This window comes from Tachysurus vachellii, chromosome 9, assembly GCF_030014155.1.
Source record: "Tachysurus vachellii isolate PV-2020 chromosome 9, HZAU_Pvac_v1, whole genome shotgun sequence".
NCBI classification, from domain to species: domain Eukaryota; kingdom Metazoa; phylum Chordata; class Actinopteri; order Siluriformes; family Bagridae; genus Tachysurus; species Tachysurus vachellii.
Genome location: NC_083468.1, coordinates 10,915,577 through 10,943,234, shown reverse-complemented (window position 1 = coordinate 10,943,234; position 27,658 = coordinate 10,915,577). Strand labels below are relative to the sequence as shown.

Here is a 27,658-nt window from a genome sequence, read left to right as displayed (position 1 = left end):
CTCACTTCCTCTGACTTTTGGTTGTACAAAGCTGACTGGATTGACAAGCTCCCAGGTAGAGCTGATGAAAATCTTTAAAATCAGGGAAGCAGGAAGACAGTTTTATTGAGTATTGAGCCAACACCTGCCTCACCTCTCAGTCAGCCAACTAGATAGCTACCACTAGGTGTGGCTTCCATCTGAGCTAGATAAATGTCTACATTAAACTTCAATACACCTGTCAAGATAAATTCTGTTCACAGCAAAAGGCAGACATTTTCAAAGAAAAACAGACCTACTGTTACCTACCAAATGCCTCCAACCTGCACTGTGTCTATGTACTGTATTTCTAATACAGCAATCTCCCTAATATGGAGGTTGTTTAAGTCATCCCGGTATTCAAAGGGAACATGACAGAGGAATACATTTGCAGACTGTATAATGTATAACTGTACTGCTGTCAGGTAGGTACATTCTTAGAAACAGCCACAAATGGACTCCACAAAGCAGTTATTGATCCAAACCCAAGTATAGTTTTCAGTGCTGCTTATGTTGCTATAAAATCACAAGAGAAATTGATAGGCATGAATAATATAAATGTACCACTGAAAATGTTCTTAAACTCAGATAGATATAAAAGCATGAGCAGGTTAGAGGTGTAACAACTGTTCTGTCATAGCAAGTTTATTGTGACATACTTTGAAATTTCCAGAGAACTGCTCCATCCCCCAAGGATTTTCTACTAAACAAGCTACAACACGTCTGTCTTGTGTTTGCTTCTATCTACTGTGTATCCAGTTTGTTACTTACAAAATGCATGAGTGCATATGGCAGTAGATTTTTTCATGTGTGTGTTTGTTTAATTATTATTTAACACATAAAAGCTGTAATGTTTTGGGCATGGTTACACAGAATGCCCAAAAGGTGGGAAAAATCAGTACACACAAGAGCTAAAATCAAATTTAATCACTGTTTTCAGAAAAGCTCAAGATGATACTGGTCCAGTACATCTGACTCGGATCACAGTTTATGTAAGACAGCATGTAATACGTTTCTTTTAATCCCCTGTTGAATTTGTCTTATAAAGAGATACAAGTGAGACTATTCTGCCATGCCTGATGCCATGCCTGATGGAACCTATGAGCGTTTCTGGGCCATGACCAAAACAGACATCTCAATTGTATTTCTAGACTTTTGAATATTGTTGAGCTACATTCTCATGTCTTACCAACAAAATCAATTTGTATTGTCATACAAAGCCAACCCTTTTTGCCTCTTAATGATATCAAAACATTACCCCCTCCTAATCTAAGTCTTTGTTTACAGTAAATGTAGTAAATTTATCTTCTTATTTTTATCTTGTGCTTTGTTTGAATGATTTATGTTCCTGTTCCCAAGCAATACTGTGTGCTGTTTTAGATACTCCACCAGACGTTGAGCATGTCCTGATCTGCCCGTTAGTGCAATCTCAATGACTTCAGCCTGTTTTGCAAGTTCCTATATACTTTCTCACCCAGAACAGTGGCATAACCTGTCTGACTTGATGTGAGTCATTTCACATAAACAGAGACCTATTGTAGTACCATTGCTTTATTTCAAACGTTGAATTTTTTTTTATTTCAAACTTTGAAAATGAGTAAGATAACTCATTATGAAAAATGAAACAAAAATATTGAGTACTGAGCTCTAAGTATTAGAATATGATAGGATATCCTTAATATTGCCATTTAAAGCTGACAGGTTTAAAGTAATGGTCTCAAATAATACAAAAGACTGATATTCCTTTAAACAGTGTAGAATATAAATTGCATAAGTTGAACACTGATAGCGTCTTTACAATGCGAATAGCTGTTTTAATCTGGTACATATCTACAATTATAAGTTTTTTTTAAGTACAGGCTGTAAAAGAAGCAGCACGTCAGTCATTACATCACACACCTTCAAACTGTTCAAATACCAATTGATTAAGTAACAATGACGAGTGAATGGTAAATGAAACATCTGGCCCATTGTAGAAAAGTGTTTTTTCACTAATTTGCAGACTGTATTATGTCTACATCTAAGGATGCTAATGATATTACATCCAAGCACAACATTATGTTGGTTTGAGGGATGCAGACTGCTTTAGATAATAATTATTTACTCATTATCACAGCTTTAACAGTCAAGACGAATGCTATGTTGCCATGGTGTTGTGTATATTCAGTAAGGATTTGCCATGTCAACGAATGCTCATTTTGAGACATTTGCATAGCAGAAGCATGCTAGAATTTAATATGCTATCTTTCTACTGCCACTACAAGCACACTCAAGATGGCAATCTTGTGGTGAGTGAGGAGTCATTATAAATGCACAAGAGCTGTGCAGTGGGATCCAAATGTCTAATACCACTAGTGGAAATGCTTCTATTTTGCAATATTTATAATAGATTATTTTATCAACAACAACTTAAGCGACAAAGCTGAGCATAAAATATTTATATTAATTTCAGAATTTCATAGTAGTATTTAGTACTTTTTCTTTGGTGCACATGGAGCTGGTATGACGAACGCCACAATTTTGTGTAAAACCTAATGATCTATATAATTATCCATATAGCAACTCTATCACAAACATAATCTTAATCTTAATCTTAATACATAATCATAATCTTCGATTAAAGAAGATTAAAGAAATAAAGCTCAAAGAAAGTTAGTCCAGATTTAGGTGTAAAAAAGTCCATGATTTGCTTTTTAATGTGATCACAGACTTTTTGACCCAGTGCAGTATTCTGGTTAGAATGTTTAAAGTAAGGTGAAAATGGTTAGACACTGTTGCTATATTCTAAAGAAAAATATCAGTTGTTATATTTCAGTGGCACTAGCAGGTCAAAGTGTTCACTACAGTGACAAAAGAGTGTCAGTACATCCAGGTGTTTATATTAAGTACAAATATAAATTAATAAAATGTGGTCTAACCAGCCCAAAGTATTAGAAAGTATAATACACTTCAACAGAAGCCACTCCTTAACCGAACAATGGTGTAACTATTGTAAGTCAGTATTGATAACAGTTTAAACTGTTTAAAAAATGTGTAGTTCTGACTGCTGTCCAATCAGAAATATGTATGCTGTCAGAAGCCTCCATTTTAGTGTAGCAACAGAATTAAATATCATCTATTATTAGTATTTATTGATACATGACTTGTATGTATTAGAACATGGTGTGTGAGTATGTCTGATTTACAAACACACACCCATGCACACACACACACACTGCTCTTGATCACACACTTGATTTTATATATACTAAATTGGAAATATATTGTAGCAGCTTTATTCTGTATGATTCACTCTTGAATGACTAGAATCTCTAGGCAAGTGGTTCATCTACTTCACTTAGAGGCAGTAGCAACAGCAGATCAATGAGTCTATTGTACTGTGATTATATTTTTAAGGACAGCTCGTGAGTTTGGACAAAATCAGTGGAACTGGCTGCAGAAAACCGCACAGAAATCACATACTTCATCATAACTGACCAATGCTAAAAATATTGAAATTGGAGCAATACTGGAGCAATCAGAGCTTGTTAGTTACATATATAAACAGTACTATAAGAAAATAACTGTAGTCTTTTGTGATTATTTCGGGTACTGCATAAGATTCAATACAGGGAAAGAAAAAGTACAGCTCTTAAATTTGGCTAGATTTACATTTAGTGACACAATTTCCATATGATTTTACTAGCAAAGCCATAAGGCGACCTCCAGAAATGTTGACACCGGAATTTCCACGATACTGTTCATGCATTCAGATTTTTATGTTATCTATCTATGCGCCTTCTGTTAAAAGATAATGCTGAAGTCCAGTCCATTGCACAGTACATGGGATTCAATTTACTCTCTGGCTCTTCTGATATTTCCATGACCCATAACATCCACCCCACCCCTACCCCCACCCCACCACCACCTAGTCACACACAAAAACATTCAGAGAGTAACAATAAAACAGCAAGAAAAAGAGAACAAAATACATTAAGGTAAGGTATGTATAACAAATGTATGCAAATACAATGGGATGCCCAAACACAGCAGTTTTCACACTTGAAGCCACGGAAATTTCAAAACACCACTAAATCAATTTAAGTGTAAAAGAACAATGCAAGGATATACAACTCTTTTACAGAATTTTACAGAGTTACTGTTAAAGAACCACAATGTCATGTTTGTTTGGCATGTGGTACTGTGAGGAGCATTCAGCATATAAGAGTTGTGTAAGGATGAAAATTACAGAATAGTTGCTACACACAAAGACCTGCTTAGTTATTCAGCAAACTGAATCAATTCTAGAGAATATACAAGTCAATAAACTGGCTAAAAATAATGACAGAACCTTATAATTCTATCTGAGGTCAATTTACAAGATTGGAACCTATGGCAAATCTATAGAGGCTCAGCAGAATGGGGCATGAAATATAACAAACATGGCAAATAGCAACATAAAAAAATCCTTGGTAATGAAAGCAATATGAGAGTTTATGCTATCTTACACATTTTAGACATGTGAGAGAGAAGCATGTGCTTTATAGATTATTTGAGTATGTTTTGAAGCCCATTTGCCACATTTTTTAACACCTCTTTCAATTTGTTCTGAATGGTATTAAGCCCTGCACCCAAACATGACAATGAGTGTGAAAAAGAGTGTCTATGCATGCATTTGTGTGTGAGAGAGGAAGAGAACATCCATGGCAAAAGAATGAGGAAATGAACAAGCCATGGCAAGCAGGAAGTGCATACACTGTAATGCAGTAAATCAAATTTGCTTCTGAGCATCTCGGTAAGCAACATCAGTGCTATGATTAAATGTGTGTTTTATTTATGGAATGTGCTGGGCACTGGCCAGAATGATTTAATTTTAATGCATGGTCACACAAATGCACATCTCATAAATGCACAGAAAATGGCAGGCTTAGAATTCACTCTATTGATTTCCCTCATTCTGGGTAACAATCCTGTGTTCTTTCAATATAGAATAAAATAAATGCAAACCAGAATCTTACAATATGCTCACAAGTGTATGCTAAGAGAAATAAGGTGGGCCAGAATAGTGACCTTGACATGGATAACAAACTAACTGACAAACTAACACTAACTGTTTCACCCTGGCATGAGCACCACTGTGTCTTATTTAATACAGAGTGCTGTGAAACGAGCCTGAACAAAAAAAAAGGCATTGGAAAAGCTGACCTACTTCCATGTAAGCAAAGGCAAATTTGATCCATAATGCAGCAGAACAAGAAGGAGTTTATTACATGGAGTAAAAAATGAGAACACTTTAAGTCACATACTGTAAGCGTTCTACAGAAAAATAAACACCAGTATATGTGAGCACCTAGCTAACAGTAGCATTAACTCTTTTTCTTTTTTACTGTAGCTGTGTGCTTAGAAATGATTTACCTTCCTTTTTTTATCACATTATTACTCTAAAAAAAAAAAAAATAGTAGGGATAATACGTGTCTGCTAATCCAAAGGTACTTTTCCATTCTCTTTATTTAGCCAGTGCTAAAGGTTAGGCTAAACTGAACAGGATTCAAGCAACAGGAATCAGAAAATAGGTAGCTCTGTGCTGCTTAAGAGAACTGGGGACATGGAGAGGAATAAGAATTGGGGGAGGATAAGCCTGGGAGTGCCACATAAAACTCTGAAGATCCAGGGCAACTTTTAAACACATGGGAGTAAAACTGAGCCAAGGACGAAGGAAAATTTCTTCACTGGCATGCTTCTTGATAAAAAAAGTAGAAACAAAGAGTCTAGGATCCAAGGTTATTCAGTCAACTGATTTTGGTATGTTTTTATACTGTTTCATTTTATATAAAATTTTCTTGCTAATGCCAATGATTGAGGGACGATACAGAGCCATGCTTTAAATTTTGCCTTGAAAACTTCATGTTATTGTCTGTAAATGTTAAAATGTTAAGCCACTGACATAGAAAGAACACAAATGAGCCACCACAAGATGTCAAGACATCTACAGTGTGCCTTTTACAAATCTGCACAAGAGAGATTTAACAACTTTCTTTCAAAAGATATTACATTTATTGATGGTGAAGGGTGTTGCTGTATTTGGCAGAAGAATAGAGAGGAGAGTTCTTGGACCCTAAGGCCCAAAAAGGAAGAAGGGGAGGTGCCTTTTATTTAAGACCTATGCTGATTCACTGAGTCTGCAGTTTGCATTATTTACACCCACTGACAGTTGTAGACTCAGGCACATTATCACATCTTGCAAAACCAGCTCAGGCTGGAATTAATACACCTCAGCACCAGCTAAACTGCCCTCCCCAGTTTATTGTTTCCACTAGGAGAACCAACGGCTGTCGCCTGTGGTACCTTTTTGTTTTCCTTTTCATTCTTTATCTTATCTCCATTTCTCTCTCTCTCTCTCTCTCTCTCTCTCTCTCTCTCTCTCTCTCTCTCTCTCTCTCTCTCTCTCTCGCTCTCCACAGCTGTGTCACGAAACGAGTGACCAATCACCACAGAGTTTCTGCTACAGTAGCCTTCCCTGTAATTTTGACATATCGCTCAGACCACAACATCACCAATATGAGAGGGTTGAAACCTCAAGAGAACCAACTGAAAAAAAAAATGCACCTTCTACACACTTACATGCCATATACAATACAAAGTAAAAACACAGAGCAACAATAACCATAAGAAAGCATTTTTTTAAGGATGAAGATAGAAGATAAACAATAATATGTATATTAACTAGAACCAAAAAATTATAGTATTTTAAAATAACAAAATTATAGTACTCAAATATAGCCAAAGCACAGACAGATACAGTAAGAGTATCTGTGTCTATATTGGGAAGAGTCCAGACACACAAGAGTGAACTCAGTGGTGACCAAATGTTACTACAGAATAGAAAATTGGAAAGGCATTTGTAAGCATTTAACTTTTTCCTTTCTTACTTTTTACTGTGCTCTGTTTTATTACATGCAGATGGCTCAGCACCCATTAAAAGAAACAGCTACTTGTGTTTGTCTCTCATGCTGTAAGCTTACTAGGAAACAGAAGTTGCACATTCAATTGTGACTCATAACACATACCCGGATGATTACAGAATACTCTCCACACAATATCTCTATTCATCATGTGTAACGTATTAATGAATGAGTATTGTGAGTTTCAGTTTAGACCAGAGGTGCATTTTGGTAACGCTGAGCAGGCAAGAATGGACTTGTGCTTTTGGTCATAGCACTTCGTGAAGACACAGGACAGGAAAGAGCTACCGAAATTGGAGAATGTGAATGCATGAACGTCATACGATAAGGACACGCTGTTATTTATTTAAGCCCTCCAACACACAAAAGCGTGCTGGTGATGTACTGCGAGTTATCTTCTGTCTTTTTATAAACATTCAGATCTCTTTCCATCTTATATTCCTAAAGTATCATGTTTGCATGTTTATTTACACATTTATATTTTTCCTCCCTTTTATGTGTTTGTGCAATATATTTAGTTTTGAAGGCAATAATAATTTGCAAAGATCTTATGACACAACAGGGTGATTTAAAGACTTCTGTCAGCCATGACCACTTATTTGAACCTGTGTTTTGACAAAAAAGAAAAGAAGAAATCATTTCTATTCTTCCTCCCACCAAAAAGTCCAAAAACCTGATATTTATTTTATTTGCTTAGGCCTCTTCATTGTAAGCGTAACAGATTTCTGGGGGCATATGGGGCATTACAAACCAAGCAAATCAGCAAACATGATCAAATATCACAGTCATTGCATAAAAGAAAATTAAGATTACAATAAGCTTTTCCAGCCAGAATATCTAGATAATATTCTCTTTCATCTCTAGAGAGCATGTATAATCTCTAGATAAAAAGCTGTACCTCAAACACATGACTGGTGACTTAATTCAGCCTAATGATGTGAATGTACATGTGATTGAGCAAAATTAATATTTCCTGACTGGACATCTTTGCTGTCTTAGTAGAAATGAACAATAACCAGAACAAGGCTCAGAGTAAGCATGTGATGATGAATTATGCTTAAATCATTCTACTCCTAAACCTGTCTCAATAAAATTACATTCTTGCATTAACTTCTGTGATTTTCTTCTTTGAATAACACAAAAGATCTGATATAATTTTGCATAATCTAAAAAATAGTGAGTTAGAAAGCCAAAATTGTGTGATCAACATTAACAAGTTAATGGTCTCTCATTAACAAGTTAAAAATCCCTCTCAGTTACATTGACTTTTAACAGATATTTTGTTTGGCATTTTCCTTTTAAGAATGTCCTGTTTTAAGTTTTAAAATACTTAGTTTGTCTTTTAGGGCTATAAATTGCTTGACATAATACATAATGTCATTCTTACATTATTGTGTCAGTTTCAATGTACCTGACACATGGCTATAGGTATTTACTGTTATTTGCTGACCTAGCCATAAGGAAGAGGATAATATCTTTAAACATAAAACTCTTATGCAGCCCATAGTACTAAGAAAAAATGGTATGTCAGGTTCAGAACTTCCTCTCTACCTAAACAAATGTTATTTAGCTGTAGAAATTGATTTATTTAGCTTTCCATCTCTGACAAAAAAAATGAATGAAGCACATTCAAACATGGGCTAAATTAGTGTTTAACGATCAAACAGTTATCCATTCACTACTGTTTTCCCTGTAGATCTGTGCCTTTTGCATCGCCTCCTTATTGTTTATCATTTTCATCTAAGCAATGCTATTTCCCAGAAGTGCAGTCCCACTCTCTATCAACAGACATCATATTCTTTCCACTGGCTCCATTTTATTTGCCTCACTGTTCCCGCAGACCAGAATCCTTTGCCCCCAGTGTTTACTTCTCCCCCTGGCCTCTTTCACATGGCAAGTTTTGTTATGATGCTCCAGCAGGCCTAGAGAGACTGCCATGCTGCCATTATTTATGCCCAACCAGGGATTCTGAAATTTGTGGGGATGCAAGAGGGCATCATTCAATTGATTAATGAGTACTAGAATACTTGAGAGTAGAAATAAGGAGAATCAGAAAGCTCTTATTCCAAGTCAAATGCTCAGGAGAAACAAAAAAAGGCATCTCCTGTCTTACAAAAGTATTCACCCCCCTTGACCCGTAATTTGGAGTATAAACCTCAGGCTTCCACTTGATGCAATGCAATTTCAGTTCTTAAAATAATATCATATTAATAAATAAATAAACAAATAAATACATGAAAATGTTATTATGAATCAGCAACAATACAATAACATAATAGCCTAATGCTGATAGCCAATATCTTTGTTCTGAATATGGAATAAGCTTACTGTTAATTCTTGAATTTTGATGACATAGAGAAATTACTATTTTAATTATAAATTACAGGCGATTTACTGTATTTGATTTAGAGTCAAATATAGGGCAATCCTAGAAAAAACTTTTTCAATCTGCAACAAACCGGGACAAAGGTTCACTTTCCTAAGCAACTGCCAAAGCTATACTGGCCTGGCTCAAAACCAAGAAAGTATCTGTAAGTAAAGAAGACCTGAATGTTTTGTAATGTCAAAGCCCATGTCTGTTTTTGTTAGCATTCATGATTAATGGTGAAGGTTTGGGACTCTCACCTTTTCTGAATTATGCCATGTTAGATCTTCATTTCCTCTTTCTCTTCATTATGCTGCCCATCCATTATGCTACATCACTCACAGGCTGGCAGCTGTCCAGATAAACCTTGCCACAGCAAGCTCTTTAAATATATTATATCTGACATGGCAGAATAATGAGATGCTTGTTTGGCCAGTAATGGGAAAACACTACAAAATTGAAAGTCTAACAAAATAGAGCCCAGTCAGTAATTGTCTACTAAAGCAAAGAAATGGGGCAGGGGATGGGGTGGAAATACTACAACAATCACTGTAGGTTCTTATTATATGTCTAAGTCAGTGTATGGCAAGGGGTAGCAATCCATTTTAAATGGTGTGTGGGAGAACAGCAGGTGATGCAAATCCAGTCTCATTTTCTTTCCTGCAAACTACAGCCATGGTAAAATGTTACTGATTTGCCCAGTATTTGCATAGCAGACTCCAATGTATACATTCCAGAATTTTATTTAACCTGTGGGCAGAAATAGTGGAATAGATGGATTGTGAAATGAAAATATTTGGAAGAGGCTTTGTTTTTCTTACAGGCAGGGACAGACTGAGAGAAAAAGAGAGTAAAAGTGTAGGTGGGGAAGAAGAGAGACAATCCCTGAAATGTTACTATACCATCTTATCTTTTACTACTATTGTCAGTGTCTACCTCAGGTCTACACTGTAGGGTTGTTGAATGACAATCAGAATTACACCAACATTGTTGTCCTTGTATCACTAAAAATGCAATACCTAAGTCCAAACAATGAGGTTCAATCATACATACACTACAACCATCTTACTCCCCATGGAAAGTTACCATTGTCCGTGACTAAACCTAACGACGCAACAAAAATTGGTATACAAAAGGAATCAGAGCAGACCTGTATATAATGAAAATTAACGTGTTTGCGAATAACAGGAAAACACTTTCTTGGAATCATACCTGCTGTGCTTTGTGATCCTGTAGGCATCTTACCATGCAATTGCTTACAACTGCTTACAATTTGCAAAATAATAGAACTGCAAATAGAATAAGAAAACTCAAAAATATCAATGTCTAGTGTCTAGAAATAGGCTTAATAAATTAATATCTGTTCATTGTAATCATTTAATAAGAAACAGTAGAGAAATTTGTGTAGATTCAAGATATTGTAACCTCTCATTTTTTGCAGTGCATTCTTCACTTAAAATGGATGTAGTTTCCAATGTGTATTGTCTGTCCAAATAAACTTTTAAAACCTTATTGCCCACTCCCAGCTGCGTGTGTTAAAAAACCATCTGTCCTGCAACGTTTTGTTTTTTTTTGACATCCTAAACTTAGACACTAGAAAAGTGCTGTTCTTTGCATCAAAATATTTCCTGACATATTCCTGACATTTTTTTGTACTATTTTCTTCATGTGGAATACGGAACACACAAATAGTGTTTCACTAGTCAGATACTAGAATCTCAAACCAGCCATTTAAAATTTTCAGTCGTGCACCTCAATATATTTTTCATTCTTTAATTTTTTTTTCTTCATTGCACATCTAAGCATTTCTTCCTCTAATCATCACACCATACCCGCAAGAACCCCCTGAGATTAAAAAAAAAAAATTAAACACGTTCACTTGTTTTTGCCACCCAACCCCCAAATCACAAATTTCACACTCGTTGCAACATCATGGCTCACCCGTCCTGACACGTCAGTGCTCACTGAGTCGGTGCTATTTGAAACAAAATGTCTGCCTATACTGTCTGCCTCTGCTCGGTATAGTGCACTGGATGGCTGTACTGGGCTCTGCCCACTCTTTGTGCCACACTCGTTTAGCATCCATGTCTTTCGCTGTCAGATGGTATCATTCTCTACGGTGCACTCTTCTGGTCCACAAAGGACAGCTGCATGATAAATGGCATCAGATCAGTGAGACTGCATTAGTGGGCAAAGCAGGGTGCTTCCAGACAAACCATTTTAGATAAGACCAAAAGAATGGCATGCTTTCATTCTTCCATGACACAGTCATCTGCTAAAGACGGAGGCTAGAGATAACAAAACCATGCAGAAGGGGCTAAAAAAAGACAACTTCACAGCAGTGTTCAAATTAAAAGATGCATGTAATTAGTCATGTAACAAATAATGCAAACATTGTCAAAAGACCAAACATCTGTGTAAACTATCGTAATACATGTACATGATGATCAAATCTGAATCATTTGTGGTAGCAATCAAAAATTCTCAAAAATATCAGTCTAGTGCTTAGTCAGAAGGTACATGAAAAACAACTTAAGTAAAGGAGGAGAGAAAGACATGTCAGTCCCATGGGTAGAAGATGGCACCACAGTAAAAGTGTCTACCTCTACAATGCAATTCTGCTTCACTACACATGACCTTAACCATCCTCATTCCCAGCACATGCATACACAGAACAATACCAATGAAGCCATGGAGAAAATAGAATATGGCTTCAATGCACATATAAACCTCATCTGATTAACAATTTTACATCTTTAAATCTTATTTTTTCAAAATCTAAATAAGCTTTCATGTATTTAGTCAAGAAAAATTGTGACAAGAAGTGTTGCTCTGAACAGGACACTACTATTTAGTCTAATTCCAAATTATGTATAGCAAAATCGAAACATTAACTGATACAAAAAGCAAGTCGAAAGGAAATAGACTAAATTAAATGTAACTAAAGTGTGATATTGACCTTCACAAAAGTACACCATGTCACACTCTATCACATGGTGTACTTTTGTGAAGGTCAATATCACACATTAAAATATCCCTTGATTGGAAACAGTAGGCTCAAACATGTTCCAGGGTGATGATGCCCCTGTGCACAATGCAAGATTCATAAAGTTCATGGTTTGCCAAGGCTGAAGTGGAAGAATGAGTGGCTTACACAGAACCCTGACCTCAACCCCACTGAATACCTTTGGAATAAATAATAATACAGAGTGCACCCTAGGTACTGCCATACCTCACTAACACTCTTGTGGACAAATCCCCAAAGCCATGCCCCAAAATCTAGTAAAAAGCTTTCACAGACGAGTGAAGGTGATTGTAACAGCAAAGATTCTGAAGTTTAGAGAAGATACAGAACACAGTTCTACTTACTGCCTGTCTAAAAACATGTAACATGTAACTTCATGTTCATTCAGTTTAGTCATGCTGCACAGTGAGGCTGCAAATAAGTATTCATTTAAATAGAAATGTTATTAAATGCCTGGTGGATTTAGGGGCAGTGTTGGCTCAAGTGGTTAAGGCTCTGGGTTGTTAAATGTACTATAGGATTAGGGCTCAAGTTTCCACTGTTGGACCCTTAAGCAAGGCCCTAAACCTTCACTGCTCCAGGGGTGCTGTATGGTGTCTGACCCAAGGTCCAAAGATAGGATAGGCAAAGAAAGAATTTCATTGTGCTGTAATGTATAAGTGAAAAATAAAGGCTTCTATTTAGTCACATTCGGCAGCTCAGAGAGGTATGTTAGCTTCAGTGACCATACAACTGATTTCCAATTCAATTTGACTGCCAGGGAAATGATCTAAGTACATGTGGCACAGCTTAACCACTGAAAAGCCACAATAGAAGGACAGAGGTACGAAGAGGGTAAAATGGAGTGGAAACACCTCTGACTGAAAGAATGGAAGAGGTTAAAGAGAGGGGCTGGATTCATTTACATTACATTACCTAAACACTGGGGAAGTGCTCACAGATGAATCTAAAGCTCAAAGTAATTTTTGTTTACTTGTTTTTTTTCTTTCTTTTTTCTTGTTTTATTTTTACCAGTGATGGTAAAAGTCTCACTCGTTTTCATTGCTTTCACTCCCATTTCTCATTTCCCCCTTCAAATGCTATAATGATGCAACCCTAAAAAAAGAGACAGTAAGAGGGGGCATGAACACTGAAGTATAGTAATGAATTCTGACAGCTACTTCCCAGGGATGAAAATATTAAATCTTCAATGTAGCGGATGGGGGGGACATCTCTTTCTCTGTCTCTCTCTTTCTCTCATTTTGGTTTCTTTTCTCATCTCACTCTCCACTGAGGACTTACACATGACATTACCTTCCAGAGAAATCGATATAATTTTAGCTGAAGGTGCACAAGCATTTCTGTACTTCTGTTAGGGAAAGGATTGGTGTGAAAAAAGAGAGAGACAGGGAGAGAAAGAGGTGCTCATTGAGTGCTCGTTCTGCATAATGCACTTACTTGTGCACATAATGGGGTTAACACTTGACCCCCTCCAGCAATGGGAGTGCACAGAGCACATCACTGTGCAATGATTCACCATGGTACACTCACTATATCTGACTGACGTACATTTGAACTCAAACCATTCATCCATATGTGGAGACAATGACCAACTACTATAAAATAATACATACAGGCACAGGTTGTTCAGCTGAAGCTGTTCTGAGGGTAAAAAGAGGGTAGTACATATGGTCCTACTTTCTTTATACAGTAAATTGGTCAGAGAATGTATATGTATATGTGTATATGTGTCACTTAATGGCTTTCCTGTACCATTTGTCTAAGATTACTCGGTTTCAATAGACCTGTCAGATGTGGATGTGGAGATGTGGATGGCAAACCTCACAGTGTAGTTCAAAATAAACACAACAATGAGATGTGGAAATGAAAACTGGAAGACTTGTTCTAAAGTAGAAATTTAGTCATAATTCCAACAATGAACAGTAAACTCCTGTTCTACATCACAATCGGGGTATACATTTAAAATAGAGATCTTTTATTTTTATAAGTTACAAAACAAGCACAGACAATGAAAGTCCAGATGTGAGGCAGTGTTTTTAGCACCTGGCAACTAGAACAGAATAATGGTTATTGAGCATAGGATTGGCAGCTACTCCAATATGGCTTTATATTGCTTTATATGGCAGCTAATCTAATATGGGTGGGGGTGGGGTGGGGGTGGGGGGGGGGTCACTTTAGAATTAATTTTTATACTTAATCTGTACATTACCTTAACACCTATACAAAAGAACAATGGTGTTCCTTGGAAACTAAAGACCACCAGTAGCACACACAAACAAGCACTAATTAATGCAGTCATTTATTGATAATGCCACCAAAACAGTAGCTCATCAAGAGGACATAAAAAAAATTGTGGCTGTGTTTGTCCCACATCGCACAGTGAGATCTGATGAATTGCTATGCTATGAGTAGACTGTCAAGGGCAAAACAAGGGTCTCAGCGGTGATGGATTTTCTAGATGTGTAAAAAGCAGCTTTGGATGTCAACTTTCCCCTGATGCCTACTCACTAATGATCAATTTCCCATCTGGCACCAAGTGGCCTAATGTATCATTATCTTGCTCCTAAAAGAGTTTTCAAACCTGGCAAGAGACAAAGAAACAGACAGCAAGAGACAGAGTGACAGAGATAGACAGAGGCAGAAAGAAAGAGAGAGGGTGTGTGTCTAAGTCTCTGGAAAAGTCTTAACAAACATAGCCAGGAAAATTTGTGGTGGCAGCTGCATTAAACAACACTGGCTAATAAAGCTTATATATGGCATCTGTACTGTGATTAAAATGTAAGTCCCAACTCCAGATTCCAGACAAAATAGGCCAGAAATCCACAAACAGGCATACACAGACATACACACTTCTATGACAAGAACCAAAACCACACGTGGGTAGCAGTGGAGAGTTCCAGTATTAATAACAGTCAACAGTCTGATTGGATGCCTCAACTTGCTTCCCACAACGCAGTTTTATACTCCTCCATAATTAATTCCACAAAGAGAGAATCTTAATCCCAATTCGTTCTCATAATGCAGTAAGCACCCTCCCTCCTGCTGCTAACTCCAAATAGAAACATCTGGATGTGTCTTGTCAAACATGCAAGGTCTACACACTAGATAGTTTTACTGATTCCAACAGCCACACAGCTGCTTTAGCATTGCCAAAATCAAGAAACCTCCCAATTACTGAAGGACATCAAATGGCATGAGAAAAAAAATGACAGCAGCGACATTTTTCAGACAAGCATAGCTGTGTGCCTGCTTTGTTAGCCAGTAAAAAGAGAGCTGGCTGGTACTAAGCCATCTTTACCTGAAAGCATACTAGCATAAAAAGAAGCTTTGATAGATACCACAGGAAGCTAAAAAGAACTTTGTAAAAGCAGATTTTTATGACTCAAATATTCAGTGTGAACAAACATATGCAGGCAGCAGAAAAGCTCTTAACAGTTTTGTTCATGATAGACTGGAGTTGACATACTGTCACACAGCACCAGGAAATAGCAAATGCTGAGCATGGCATAATCGGGGGCCCTCCTAATACCTCAATGGAGTACAAGATCCTTGAATATAACACATAAAGATCAAAGCAGCAGGTATATTGAAAGGCAGGAAGAGTAATCTGTGAATTTCTGTGAAATCAGTGTATTTCCAATAGATAAAATACCATCATCTGTTTGTGTGGGTATGTGTGTTTCTGTATGGCTGTCGGTCATATTCACACTGATATTGGTGCACATTCATCTTATAAAGCAAAGCATAACACTCAATTTTCCAGCTTTGACATTCTGCCAGGAGGAGTTTATATGAAAGATTACAACAAAGATTACATTGATTGTCCAAGCAAACTTACACACACAGACACACATACACACAGAGATCATTTGAATTGGAACGGCACAGATGACGAAAAACAAGAACCTAATTATCATAAAACTTAAAAAGATACCTGGTGTTAATTGAATTCTATAAGCTACAGCAGACACACGAAATTTTAGGGCATTTGATCATATAGTTTTCATCCATTAAATGGCAAAGGTACTACATGAATGTAACTAAAACTTTTCCAGAATTGCTTAATTTTGATGTTTGTATACTCAACTGACAAAATCTGGCAAACCCAATCATGAAAATCCGTTCAGTCGAAAGCTGCACTTAAGCATGCTGTTTAGAAAGAGATGTGGGAGAGAATTACAACACAAAAATACAGCTCACTGGATATATCAGGACAACCTGAAGACATAGCAAAAGCAGAGAAGAGAGTTGAATATATGGCAAGATCTCATATCCAAACTACTGCAAGTGAAGTCATTCAGGTGGCTCGTATGCCTTAAGAAACTCATGATTTATACAACAATCCTCCTCCATAGCACTGGCTCCCTCATTCTGAATGTCTCCATTTTGAGTTCCCAAAATTGAGCATTAGCCACACTGTGGACGCTGGCCAGAAAGTGTGTGGTTATGAGCAGTAGCCTTCATCTAGAACAAAAATCTGTCTTCCATCTCCCTGTTCAGCGGTGGAGTGTCAGTAATAGGAATGTTTAAGGCTGAGTGCATATTACACTACTACGACTTTCATAATCTCTGAATTCACTCACTATTCCACATTACATGTTTTTTATTGCATTGCTATATTGTGAACATTACATAAGCGAGTAGTATACCCGTTATGGCCGTTCAGCACCAAAATTAGTCAAAGACTGGGAAATCAGGGCTAAATCATGTACGTGGTACTAGGCTTTATTGGCAGTCACATTAATCAATCTAATCAGAAGAATTGCATGGCGCAAACTCTCTCAATTGTGCCACAGTTAGTAAAATCCTGAATATAGATGATCAATATTCAATTACAAATTGTTTCTGAGCAAAGAAAACCGATAAAGAAAGTCCAGCCAATTAGTCTTACTCACATGTCACACAGGATAACATTTCAAACAATCTTACTAGCTACTAAAAGGTTCATTAAAAAATGGCAAAGCAATTTAAAACTAACAGCACATGAAGACAATAGAGATAACTTGAATAAATCAGTTTGAACCATACCCTTACCTTTTCCCTTTTCTTTTTGTTCTTATAATTTAATAAATTACAGTATAGGGTTTGAAAACAAGTGCAGAAATTTTTGAAAATGTACAAACCATTTCTGCGGTTTTTCAAAAGGCACCTAATTAATCTACTTCCTGACAAGCAGCACATATTCCTTTGAGAACAATAAACAAGTCAACAATGACTAGTAAGGTGTCACATTTAGCAGCTTTTTAAATTACACTGTAAGTTTTAGCAAAATGTGTCAGTTTTAACCAGTTAAACATATTTATCACGAATAAAGCAATTTACAGTCCACTGTGTTTGAGCTTTGTTCCATTTGGCCTGACCTGCATTAATGCAAGCAGGTATTAACATCATTTCTAAGATATGTATAGAAGACAATGTCCATCTATGTTTATTGGTACAGTTCTGGTGCCCCTATAACTGCCACCCACTCCATATATGATTGACCCCTCTGGCCCTGCCGGTCAGCGCACTACAAATCCGAAAAGCTTCCCAGCATCTCCATGGTGACAAACCCTGGCCAAACAGATGGCCTTAGTGCTGCAATTAAAAATGGAGAAAGTGTGAGCAGTGAGTGAGGGGATAGAGACACAGGGGAAAGGAAGCTGACAAAAAAAAAAGAGCGAGAGAGAGAGCGAGAGAGAGAGAGAGAGAAAGAAAGAGAGAGAGAGAGAGAGAGAGGTATAGTGCAAGAGAGATGTAAGAGAAAATGTGGGTCAGGATCAGGGGGAGTGGGGCAGGGAAAATGAAGCTTACTCTGTTGCAGAGCCACAATATACTCTTCCTCAAATGTACTCACAAGGGCACAGCCATGTGTATATATACATTTGTGCATACAATTTCCATTGCTCTCTCTCTCTCTCTCTCTCACACACACACAGACTCTCGCACACAAACACACACTCAAAAAACATTTCCCGCAATCCCACCTCTTCCCATCCAGAAGCTAAGGGCATTAAGGGAAAAAATATATAGCTCTGACAATAAAACAGAATAATATATTAATAAAGGCTAGAAGAAGAAAAATCCATGCAGTCCTCCCAGGGGAATTAACTCACTAAAACAGGGGTTACCAATAAATATTTTTCAGTGTTTATTCAGTGTGTTCTTAAACTAAATATACATATGACATACCCTTTATTCGCATGCACACCATTAAATGTTATCAAATGCTGAAATTGTGTAGTTTAAACATAACTTTTAAAGAATTCACAATTGTATTTGAAAATAAATAGGCAATATTTATTTTACTGGTTCTGAAGTCTGTCACTTGGCATTTATTTGGTTATAAATGAGATGACATTTTATATTACAGGTTTGTGTAAATGTGTTGAAGAGTTGTTGAGCAACCTTTAGAATAAATCACACTTGAAAGTATATTTAATTTAATTTACAAGTAAATGAAAAACAAAAAAATGGAAAACAAAAATGTACTATGTATGCCTAGGTCACTTACAGGAAAATTCCTAAAAATCACTAAAATTACTAAAGGTACTAAAAATGATGCACAAGATATTCTGAAACAAAATAGTACTCAAGAAGTGTTAGGTATATACCTGTTTCAAATGAGCTTTTATTGACCATATTTAATGCAGAAATGCATTTGAGGTATTTTGGCATAACTGAGAGCTATATCTGAATGCTGGCCAACAAAGATAATTCAGTGGATTTTAGGACCTGGAAGCATTTGATAATGCACCACAGTCTAATGAAACTAAAAGAAAAGGAATGCCAAAAAAAAACGCTGTTATAGTGAACCTATGTCACGCTTCCAACATGGCTCATTCAGAGCTGCAGCAATCCCAAAGCACTCTGGCCTCCCTCCCCCACTGAGCCAATGCGTAAATCAGTCGTCGTCGTCCCCCCCCACACACACACAAACATACACAAAGCCAACTGTTTTTTATGTTTCTTCCATTAATTAAAAAGGAAACTCCATTAAGTCATATATGTCATTGTTTATAAGACAAGCATAAACAGGGTTGGCCAAGTGGTTCAATATTATCTTGTAAAAGGTCTGGATGTGGAATAAAAATTATGAGCTCATAAATCTCATTTCTTTCTTTCTTTTTTAAATAATCCTAGTTAAGGTTTGGTCATTGAAACACACAGCTTTGCTTTTTGTTAACAGAGAAACTACACAGATTCCTAATGGCAAAAACAGGATCCACAAGTCAGGCCAACCTAGTCTGCTGAGATCTGAGTTTCTGCTTTGAGTGTCTGATGGATGCACCAACAGAAAGCCAAGGATTTCTTCAGAAAGAGAATTTCTGGGTGGAAAATGTAATTATTCTGCTAGCCTAGCATTGGTGTAGGAGGAGGAGGTCAAGGTTATGTTGGCATAGTATGGTTCAAAATTGATTTTAGCTAAGCATACATGACATTGTGTGGGATTTTTATCTGCACAACTAAGTTACCCTCCATCTCACCATCCAGATATAACTTTGGCAGTCTATGGATCACCAGATTTGGCTCATACCACTAACAACACAGCAGTACTTAAGCTACTTCTAGCTCTCTTACTGGTTAATGCCATAGTTATGCCAAGCCTTCCAGTGCCATGCCAGATTCTAACCTCCTGAGTCGCTCTTCTGGCACAAAACCACTTTTTAGGCTGTTAGCAATCAAGGAGGGGTCTACACTAATTACAGGAGAAATCTACAATGAGTACAGTTTGACGGCTTCAGGGTGGGGTCTACTTAAACCCTCATCTCCTGATCACTGCTTAGCAGTAAATTACCTATTGCCTCAGGTTCTCTTTAGATTTTTAAACAGTGTAAGCTTGAAATATATTTAAAAACACAGAAAGTGAACATAGAAATTATGGTTATAATGCTAACAAGCTCAGAAAAAATATCTTGTTGTCGTACTTAAATTACAAGCATTTTAAACACAATGTAAATATGATTTAAAAAAATTTTTGTGTTCACAAGAAAAATTTGACTGTTAGAAAGACAATAAACAGAACATAGTTAAAATTAGGTATAAAAGGTTAGGGGTATTTTAAGTATCGTTGACAGACGGGTGGAGACAGATTGATTGCTAGGATAAAATGAGTACTTATGGCTCTGGCGTCCCCTTAGGGAGAGGAACTGTGTCTGAGAGCTTGGATAAAGTCAATTCATTATCAGTGTAGGATTAATGCCTGACTTCACTCTTCATTCAAATGGATGGTGTATTGTGGGTACTTAGAAATAGATTCTATACAGAACGGGTAAAACAAATTGAGACCATAAGCAATTATTTTTGTGCCACGTATTCTTGAAACCGTTTCCCCTTTTTCCCTTTTAACCCCTCACAACCTGGCCATAGATTATATGACCCACTGGATCATATTACAAGCCTTTTAAATGTCAGTGCAAATGTTTGTCACAGATAAAACAGAGACTACTTGTGACACAGCTCTATTGTGATGAATGAGAGCCACACCCTCTAGCACAGGCTGATTTACTCCCTTAACCCCTCTCTTAACCCTCATGTTCTGTTAATCACTTAATAATAAATGTCCCACTGACCCAAGCTATTTCCTTTCATATTACCAATCCAACTGACACAGACATTTTTCATGCGTTGTTTCTCATCCTCCATTCTTTCTCTCCTCTCCAAGACGTCAATAAACAAATGAAAATTTTCAACTGTACAGCTTTCCCTCCCATTTGTCCACCCATGAAATAAAGCTATTAGAGAATATCTGAGAAAATATTAAGGCAAATTTTTTATTTTTCTTCTACAAGGTAGCGGTGCACAACCACTCAGCCTGAAATGGGAAAATCAATAGCTGATGGCAATGGTTACTTTAGCATTATCCCTTCTACTGGGCCACAGAAGGATCAATGCCAAACTGCAGGCTCTCAACCCTGCGTGTTCCATGCCCTGTATCTTTACCCAAACCTGTGTCATTTTAATATTTATTCTAATACCTTAGCTAGTCCAAATCCAATCCGTTTGTTGTTGTTGCATTGTGATTACAGCTTTGTTGGAGGAAATAGTGTAGGCATGAACAGATCTAGCTCAAGTCCATGTTCTGAAACTTGGTAAGATTCAACAATGGTTCAGAGACACACAGCTACAGAGGATACAAAAGTTGTATTTTGGGTTTCTTCCAACCAACTGTCTCTAAACTGCCTGTAGCAGCATGCTTCTTCAATGCAGGTTTGGTGTATGTAAACAGTTGACCCAGTGTGATATATATATATATATAATATAGCATAAAGTGATGTAACGGCTTCCTGGTGGTTCAGTGGCAGGATCCCATGAATAAATGAGCCTAGGTTTATGCAAACATTTGGCTTCAATTGTATATTTCTAAAAGATACAGAGACAGAAATAGAAAGGTAGATTCAAAGACTGCGATGATCATAAAACAGCACATGCCTCCAGATAACAACAGCACCTCATAGCAGATCACAGTCTATTCACTCACCTCTTACTTTCTCTCTCTATCTATATCTCCTCTCATCTACCCCCACCCACCTCCATTAACACATTTCAAATGAAATGGCAGGTATATTCATCCATTTTCTATATTCCCTTGACAAGCTTTTATGTAGTTAAGTGATCACAGGGCAAGTTTTACCCAATGAAAGCATATGAATGTAGTAACATTACAATAAATAAACCTGTTTCTTTCTGAAGCGTGGTTATGTTGGTTTAGTCTAAAATAATGCGCAAGTTTTGGCCAGGAATGATCCAGTTTCTTAAAGGTTAATGTCCAATTATCTAACTAACTGCTGTTACCCTGAAAATATTTTGGACTTGAGTACTGCTTGCCAACCATAGGTTGCCTTTCCCTTATATGGGAGCTCAAGAACAGCTGGAATGAGCCAACTGGTGAACCATTTGTTTTTAATAGGTTTAAAAAGTCAATTTTAATCTGTAAGTACTGGTAATAAATATTATATGTCTGCCAGAAATATAATATGAAATAGATTGTAAATTCCTTACATTAAAACTCAGTTAATATGGTTTACAGCATAAGGTTTATTATCCTGAAGGCATTATGTTTAAGCAAACCTAGTGCAGAGAGAGGCTGCAGAGGCTTAAGCAAACCTAGTGCAGAGAGAGACAGAAGAGCAGGAAGTGAGAGAAGAAACAGAAAGGCAAGACAAGAAAGTAATAGAATCATAAGAGAATAAATGAGTTGTGTCTATTTACAAAAGCCTGAAATTAATTTTAACAATGAATGTCCAGCCCATATCTGCAATTAAGTTAAATACACCAGGACATCATTCCAGCTGATCTGTCTATACAGGCCAGAGCTAAGGGTGAAGGACTTAAACATCTAATCTCTGAATCAAGATAAGAATCATTAAATCACTCTAAAACAGGGCAAGCAATACTGGTTCTTGGTCACTGATTTTCTATGGCTTCAAAGTTTAAAGCAAAAAATTGCAGCTGCGGTCTTAAGACTAAAGCCATAGTAGAAGTAAAGTCATGCAGCCACTAAGAAAGTGCACACAAATTCACGCACACAGGCACCATAATAAGAGGTGAACTTCACCTTCAGGGCTACTTCATGCTTACGAAGTCCATTACTTCTGCATCATTACACACTCCGCAGCCTTAGGAAATGAATATTTAATGTATACTTGTACTTAATCATTTATTTGTGCTCTATATGTGTGGTGCTCCTGTGTGTTTATTCATGCAGCTTTTTCTCAGGAACAGAAGAGTTCACCTCTAAACCAAATGTCCACATCCATGACAAAAGAAGAAAAACATAAAAATCAAATGATAAAGTATTTTACATGCTGGCTCTGTTAAAATATTTTTAGCCTTAATCTTCAATGTTCTTCCCTGCCCAAGAGCAAAACCATTCTAACAGCTCGGCAAGAAATTAACCCAGTCATATCATAAAAGACAGGTCAGTCACCCCCTCTCTCCTTCAACCCATCTGAATGTCTGTATAATTACTTAACACACATCTGAGAATTACACACAGTACATCTGCCAAATGCCACGCCATGTGTCAATGTCTAGCAAATACACATATCCTTTTCACACAGGCTTTCTCTCAAGGACAGATAAACAGACCAAGAAAAACGGTGAGAAAAAATTACCTCTTCCTTACAGCAACCCTTGCAGTTAAGAAAACACTCACTGAGATATGGCTGATGAGCAGAACAGATTTTCACTCATTTGCAGGCTCAATGACCTTCCGAAAACACACCTGTTTCTGGTCAACAGTTTTCATGCTCTTCCCCCTGTATCTGTTCATTAGCTTTCAGAGCAAAACAGATGTTTCTGTTCAGCAATTATACCTATATTAGTGCCAAGAAGACATGGAAATCGATTCAAAAACTAAATCGAGAGGCATCATACTTTGTAACACATACATCTTCACCCAGAGAAAATCCTTATATAGCCAACATAGAATGGCTGGTTGGAATAGTAGAAAGATATTTGTATCTAGAATAAACAGTGAACTGCTGTTTGTTGTAAATATCATACTGAGGAATACCTGGGTGGCTAATTGCAATTAATTTTCAGTCTGTAGTTTACAAGCAGCATCGTTCACACTCTGGGCACCAAACAGGTGGCCCGTATGGTGTCTAATCTGAGCAGAGGCTGACATTTGTTAAATTTGCATGTTGCCAAATTTTTACTTGGATTACACTTCCAAGCTAGACAGATTCCCATTTGTAATTGCAATTATGTAATTGTAATTCCCATTTTTAATTAAAAAAGCTATTGCATTTTGTATAAATTGGACTATTAGATCTTTATTAGATTAGAAAATTATAATTTCTGGACTATTATCTGGGTTGTTTGCCATCCTAGCTACTAATATGTAGATAATTTCCATTAAAAATTTGGTTGAGATGATCCTCCTAACCCTGGTGAAAGACTTTCAACTTTCACCTTGGTGAAAGGTCTGGCAGACCTCAAAGACATTCCTGTGTGAAGAAGGCATCCACTTTGCCGTATCCAGCATACATCAAGTGTTCTGCTAGTGAAGAACAGACCATTTTGTCTTTAAAGACATATAACCGATTTGATACATTACGGGTAACGTAGAAGAGCCTCTTTAAGATTGAACCTCTGTATAATAAGAAATGGAAATTAATATTGTACGTTAGATTTGTATGTTCTGTTCTTTAGATTTCTGTTCTCTCTCTCTCTCTCTCTCTCTCACTCTCGCGCGCGCGCTCTCTGTCTCTCTCTCAGACACACATTTCCCAGGGATGACACATTTCCAAAATATTGGGAAATATATATCTGCTACATTATGTGAATTAGGAAAGTGGCTTATACCTTGGGAAAAAGGAATTACAAACTATCCTAAAAAAAAAAAGCAAATATATATTTCTAGAAACAACCTCATTAGTGATCATTTCTGTGATGTTTCCACTTGTTGTTTTTTGAAGTGCTGTTTTCAATTATATACAGGAATAAGACACACATAATCAGAGCTATTGTAAGCACAGATCATTCTGATTGGAGTGTTCACTGGGAACTGATTTCAATATGAGATGATGCGATGAGAGTGACTTTCTACCATCATCAACAGCAGGCTTTATTCAGTAAAAATTTCAAAGTGTCTGAAAGCAAGCAATGGAAATACCAGTTGTGTGAATATCTGTACCACATGCCACTTTCTCTTTAAATCAGTTTTACAAAGGCAATGTTGAAGATGTGACCAATCACCCTTGTTTGAATACATTCCTACACATCAGACACTGCTGGTCTGGATTCTATTGTAAAGGTCACAACAGGATGTATATCACTTAGCACTTCAAAAGAGCTTGACTTTAATAGGCCAGATCTTTGACCTCAACCTCATTGACTATCCTAAAGGTGAATGACTGTATCGTTATGTTTGCTTCTAAAGAAGAGTAAACACAAGTGCCACACAACAAGCCCCCTGAATTTTTCCCATTTCCTATCCTGTATCTGTCTATTGCCTAGGTGTTCAGGCTATCTACTGCTCATCAGATGAATGTAAACAGCTGCAAATGCCACTCAAACATAAATAATGTGGTCAACTAGTAATCGAAGAATGATTTTTTTTCCTTTACATCTCTCTAAATTAAAATCTTCAAAAGACCTAGACCATGATTACTTTCACAATTTCCTAGCCTTAATTAAACCAGCAAGTTTCCAAAATTCCTGTGTTTGTGAGTAAAGAGCAGTTACCACAAATGCCATATAATATTAGTACCATACAAAATTGTCAATCAGAGGTGGCTATAACGGTCAATTTCCTGTCCTTCCAGAACAGCATGTGAAGACTCTATTATCTGGTAATGACAATGATAATGTTCATCATGACATGTAATGTAAAAACAAGTCTTGTTCTTTGCAATCAGAAGGCTTATAAAAGTGGTGAATATTTAAAAGAGCACTCCTGTCTTCTTTTCCCAAGCTCTCTGACTGAACAGCTTCAAAAGACCGAAAATGTGATTGCCTTGGCCAGCAACTAATCCCGATCTCTACCATGGACCAAAACAAAATATTCACATACGACTTTTAGGCAAAACCCAAACATCAGCATACATTTTTGCATCCACATCCGTTCCAAAATTGAATTCCAAAATGTTTCCATTTTAAAAATTCAATCTTTAAATTGTAATGAGGTTAATTAAGGTAAATGGTTGTAACCTTTTTTCGGAGAAAGGGCTTATAAACTAACGAGGATTTTGTTCAAATGAAGCAAGGTTATTCATCTGTTCTAAAAACAGGTGTATCAGTGTGCATTAATATATGTGTTCTTTTATTTATTGTACTGTTTTTAAGGCGTCAGACCACAGTGTACTCAGAGGATTAACCTGATCACTCCCACACAGATAAACCTTGAAATGTCATCTTTGAACTGATACATTTTATATATAACTTAATGACAAAAAATAGTGACCTAAAAAATGTTAACAAAAGCAGTCTTTATTTCTGCCAGAGTAGAAAGCCAATAACGCAAACCCCTAGAAAAGCTTTACAGATATTTTCATCTGATGTGACAAATCAGGGAAAATAACTTACATTACTTATCCTATATGATTAGTCGTTCACAGTGTTAGGTTTATGAAAGGATCTATAAATATATTCATGTGGTATTTCTGTTTTAAAGAATAACTATAAATGGAAACAGACTGAATCAAAAAAAAAAAATCTGCCAAACAGACCATATCTAGTTCATAAATAATCTGGCCTGACTCCTACCCTTCTGTCAACAGTCAAGCATGCCAAGTGCAATCCCCAGTCCTAATTACATGAACAAATCATAAGTATATTATCCTGATAATACGTTCAAACTTGATAAGACTGAACCATGAACTTAATGTGGAATGTGTGAAATCTATCTGTTAACAAAGAGTTAACAGAATGATCCTGTAATCATATTTCCCCAATGTGCTGTAGCTTGCCATGATGGGTAAAACAAGATGCAGCATGTTCACATAATTCATGAGTCTGCTTTAATCCTGGGCTACAAAATACTCCTAACTCTGTTACTTATGTGAACACACTTTGTTGTGAAATTTCTGTACTCTGATACAAATGTCTGGTTCTGAGACAAATAACGAATATATGCCTAAAAGCTCAGCCTCCGCAGCTGCTAATTACAGGAGGCAATTTTCATCCTGATAATTTAAATACATGTTTTGTACACAATTAATATTGTAGACTATCCTAAATGTGCTGGATTTGACAATGGGGATTGGCTATGTTTGTGTATTCTGAGATCAAGCTGTACAGATCTCAGACATTGCCTCTTTGTGCAAGCTCACAGCCTCACCCAGCTGTGTCTGTGTGTGGATTTACATTTCTACAGCTTGAAATCACAAGTCGCAGCTTGCAAACAAATTGCCTGTAAAGAGAAAGACTTGTACTAATCATGGGAGAAGGAAGGCTGTGGCTCAGCAAAGAATTACAGACATTTTGAAACAATGCAGAAAAAGCCGATAAGGACTGGTTTGTAAAATGTAATTCATTTCAATAGTAATCTCTGGAAATGACTGCATGAGAAGAAAAACTGGGTGCAATCTTTAATAAGTTTGACACATACTCTATCCATTGTTTCAGGTCTGTCTGTACAAAGAAATTATCTACCCAAGGTTAAATGATATGGGAATCTAAGCTGAATTTGACAAAGAAGCCAAAGAAGCTGAAGGCAAGCTCGCTCAAGAGCAAGGAGTTTTCTTGACCTCACTCTGTTTACAGCACTAGCAGTTAGAGAGAGCAGTGTGAAGGTTTTTCTAAATAGTAGTTTATTTAACTGTGGCTTTATTGAGAAAAATGGGTTTGTTGTTTAAGTCTCAGAGGAAAATGACAGCTGG

The 27,658-nt window shown here is 36.8% G+C and overlaps 1 protein-coding gene across 1 annotated transcript in view; it reads right to left on the bottom strand.

The window, feature by feature from the left end:
* Positions 1 to 27,658, bottom strand: part of nectin1b (nectin cell adhesion molecule 1b) — a 62,248-nt gene that overhangs the window by 32,962 nt on the left and 1,628 nt on the right. The window lies entirely within an intron of this gene.